This window comes from Cnephaeus nilssonii (genome assembly GCF_951640355.1).
Source record: "Cnephaeus nilssonii genome assembly, chromosome: 6".
In the NCBI taxonomy this organism is placed as follows: domain Eukaryota; kingdom Metazoa; phylum Chordata; class Mammalia; order Chiroptera; family Vespertilionidae; genus Cnephaeus; species Cnephaeus nilssonii.
Window position 1 is genome coordinate 80,319,439 of NC_137077.1, and position 4,306 is coordinate 80,323,744.

The 4,306-nt window shown below is 41.2% G+C and overlaps 1 pseudogene across 1 annotated transcript; it reads right to left on the reverse strand.

Moving 5' to 3' along the window:
- Positions 1 to 797: 797 nt before the first annotated feature.
- LOC307101931 (ubiquitin-conjugating enzyme E2 D3-like) lies at positions 798 to 1,134 on the reverse strand (annotated as a pseudogene). The gene has a single exon. The product of its transcript is annotated as a ubiquitin-conjugating enzyme E2 D3-like (transcript).
- Between the last annotated feature and the right edge of the window lie 3,172 nt (positions 1,135 to 4,306).

A 4,306-nucleotide genomic window follows, 5' to 3' on the forward strand; every position in this document is an offset into this window, starting at 1 on the left:
TGTATCATTTATTATCTTTTATACTGCATTCTTACTGTACACTTTCTATGTTTATATATGTTTAGGTACACAAATACCATAGTGCTACAACTTCCTACAGTATAAAGTACCATAATATGCTGTACAGATTTGTAGCCTAGAAGCAATAGGCTATATACCATAGAGCCTAAGTGTGCAGCTACACAATCTAGGTTTGTGTAAGTGTACTCTATGATGTCTGCACAATGATGAAATAGCCTAACAACCATTTCTCAGAACATATTCCTGTCATTAAGCGGCTCATGACTGCAATGTTCATTAAAGAACTAATATATATCATACAATATTCTGAGCACTAAGAATACAATTCATGCCTTTACAGAGCTCATATTCTAGTGAGGACAGTAAATAACAAAAAAAAAGTACACAAAATAGTAAATAATACAATTTTAGAATCTAAAAAGTCCTAAGCTAAAAATGAAACAAAGGCTTTTCAATAAATGGTGTTGGGAAAATTGGACAGTTACATACAAAAAAAGAAACTAGATCACCAACTTAAACCATACAAAAGAATAAACTCAAAGTGGATAAAAGACTTATTAAATGTAAGTAGAAAAACTATAAAATCCTAGAAGAAACTAACTATAGGCTGTAAAATCTCAGACTTCTCTCCGAGCAATATTTCTGCTGATATATTCTGGAGGCAAGGAAAAAATGAACAAATGAAACCACACCAAACTAAAAAGCTTTTTTTTTTTAAACAGTAATTTAAAGTTTATTCCAGCTATAATGCAGGTTATTCTGACTTTAAGGTAGCATCACATGGCATACTTCTGAGTCCATCCTTGGGATATTTTATCTCGGTCTGTTTTATAGATCTGTGCAAGTGGGGTCATCTGGGTTTGGATCACATAGCAGTGAACAAACGGATTAAGGAACTTTAGAAATGGTTAATGCAGGAGATCATTGTGATCTTAGACTATCGAAACAAATGCTGCCATTACTGTTAGTATTTGGATGATAAATTCTTGCTGTAAATGCAACCTTAAGTGGTTTGAAGGGGTAGTCTGTAGGAAAACGAATTGTCAAAAAGAATACATCGCCTTAATATGGGCTGTCATTAGGTCCCATAATTGTGGCTTGCCAATGAAACATCTTTCCCAACTGGACCTGCAGAACATTGTGTGGGAGGGTCACGGGCCAAATCACTAAGTTCCTTATTAATCCGTTTCAGTGCCACAGTCTGTGCTTTGCCTCTCGCTCCTCACTATCTCAGTGTGTGCTCAAGTTCCGGCCAAAACTCCTGATTATCCCAGTGGCAGGGAAGGATTGACTCTTCGTCTCACACTGACTCTTCCAGGCCCAGATGCTTGGTATTAAAGGGGATCTCGGGATAACCTGGAGTCTGGCTTACAGGAGCTGACCAAACTAAAAAGCTTTTGTACAACAAAATAGACCAACATCAAAATAAAAAGGAAGTCTGCTGTATGAGAGGACATATTTGCCAAAGATACTTCTGGTAAGGAATTAATTTCCAAATTATATAAACAACTCACACACCTCAACACCAAGAAGACAAACAATCCAATTAACAATGGGCAAAGGACCTGAATAGAGACTTTTCCAAAGAGGACATACAGACATATGGAAAAAATGCTCTTCACCAATCATCAGAGAGATGTAAATTAAAACCGTAATGAGATCATCTTACACCTGCCAGAATGGCTACCATCAATAAATCAACAAACAAGTGCTGGCGATGACGTGGAGAAAAGGGAACACTGGTGCACGCACTCTTGGTGGGAATGCAGACTGGTGCAGCCCCTTCTGGGAATATATCTTAAGAAACCTGAAACACCACTTTGAAGGAATATACGCACCCCTATGTTCATAGCAGATTAATTTACAATAGCTAAGATCTAAAAACAGCCTAAGTGCTCATCAGTAGGTGAGTGGATAAAAAAACAACTGTGGTACATTTACACAATGTAATACTACAAGGCCATAAAAAAAAAAGGAAGTCTTACCTTTTGTGACAGCATGGATAGACCTAGAGATTATTATGCTAAGTAAAATAAGCCAGTTAGGGAAAGACAAATATCATATGATCTCACTTATTTGTGGAATCTAATGAACCTAATAAACTGATGAACAAAAAAACAGAGGAATGGATACATGGAACATACTGACAGTTGTCAGAGGACAGACGGGAGAGGGAGACTGATGAAAGAAGGTTAGGGGATTAGCCGAAGAACATATATGCATAGCCCACAGACACAGACAACAGTGTGGTGATGGCAAGAAGGGGGTCTGGCACTGGGTGGAGATGGGCAAACGGGAGGTGAGGGGTGGGAAGGGGGAATGGGAACATCTGTAATAGTGTCAATAATAAAGTTAAAAAATGAAACAAAGTAGATAAAACGAAGTTCAGGGGTGAGGTAGATGGGAATGTTTTTGGTAGGACTTGACGAACAAATAGAAAGGTGATATTTGAATAGTGAACTGAAGAAAGTAAGCAAATCTGTAATTGGACTTTTGGGGCAAATAATCCAGGCTCAGATTAGAGCAAGAGTATAGGCCTTTTGGTAGAAATGAGCTTGACAAATTCCAGGTAATTCAGCTTTCACCTACTTATTATATACTATTCTTGATAAAGAAATCAGCCACTGTAATAACAAAATGTCGCAAATCCTTCAGTGGGAAACATAAATCAATATCTTTAAGAAAGTGATACATGATGTTTTATTCAATAGACACCATGGCAGCTTTGCAAATATGTAAATAGTACTCTTTAAGGAAAACATTTTGAGGCTTATGTTTTATTTTATGTCTGGAATATCAGCCTTTTATAAATCTAATGGATCTCCTCCACCTTCTGAATATCATAATTTTTTAACATGGTCTAACAGTACTGAGTGGTAACTTTTTATAAAAGAAAATTTATAATTAGGTGATGAAGAGACAGAGGTGTGACTGCTCTCTTCATTTTCTTCCTACATGAAGATTTTAATAAATTACAGAATACCATTTAAAATTTTAAGTCCATTCACATTTTTTGCCCCAACTTGTATTATAGTTAGTTATGGAAGTATATCTCTCTATGGAGTCATAAACTTCCTGAGATCAGGGGCCATGTCTCATTTATCTTGGTAGCTGCTTCCCTATTATACACTACTAAAGGCCCGGTGCACAAAATTGGTGCACGGGGGTGGGGGGGTGTCCCTCAGCCCAGCCTGCACCCTCTCCAATCTGGGACACCCCAAAGGGATATCCAAATGCCCGTTTAGGCCCGATCCTGATGGGATCGGGCCTAAACGGGCAGTTGGACACCCCTCTTACAATCTAGGACTGCTGGCTCCCAACCGCTCAACTGCCTGCCTGATTGCCACTAATCACTTATGCCAGCCAGCCTGACCACCCCCTAACCACTCCCCTGACAGCCTGATCAATGCCTAACTGCTCCCCTGCCAACCTGATTGCCCCTAACTGATCTCCCCTGCCAGCCTGGTCACCTGTAACTGCCCTCCCCTGCAGGCCTGGTCGCCCCCAACTGCCCTCCCCTGCCAGCCTGGTCACCCCCAACTGCCCTCCCCTGGTGGCCTGGTCGCCCCTAACTGCCCTTCCCTGCCAGCCCAATTACCCCTAACTGCCCTCCCCTGCAAGCCCGGTCACCCCTAACTGCCCTCCCTTGCCAGCCTAGTTGCCCCTAACTGTCCTCCCCTGCAGGCCTGGGTTCCCCCCCAACTGCCCTCCCCTGCAGGCCCAGTCCCCCTGAATTGCCCTCCCCTGCAAGCCTGGTCCCGCCAACTGCCTTCCCCTGCAGGCCTGCTCTCCCACAACTGCCCTCCCCTGCCAGCCATCTTGTGGTGGTCATATTGTGTCCACATGGGGCAGCCATCTTTGACCACATGAGGATGGCCATCTTGTGTGTTGGAGTGATGGTCAATTTGCATATCACCTCTTTATTATATAGGATCATGCAGAAGAGTTATTCTCAATACTTACTGGTTGAAAAAAATGAAATCTATGTATATAAAAACCAACCGTTGAGAATGACTGGTTGCTATGATGCACACTTAGGCCGACCAACCCTCCTAATCGGGGCAGGCTGGCCGGACACCACCTGTGCACAAATTCGTGTACTGGGCCTTTAGTACATATATGTGCCTTCTATAACGAAAGGCTTTGCAACATTAAGATTCTAAATTTACTTCCTTTTTTAAAAAAGATAATTAATAGTAAGTAGTTTTACAAAGGCTGTTTTCTTCATTACCATTGACTCAGAATTTAGCAATCTTGGCCTATAGTAGGCTAACAAATACCTTTT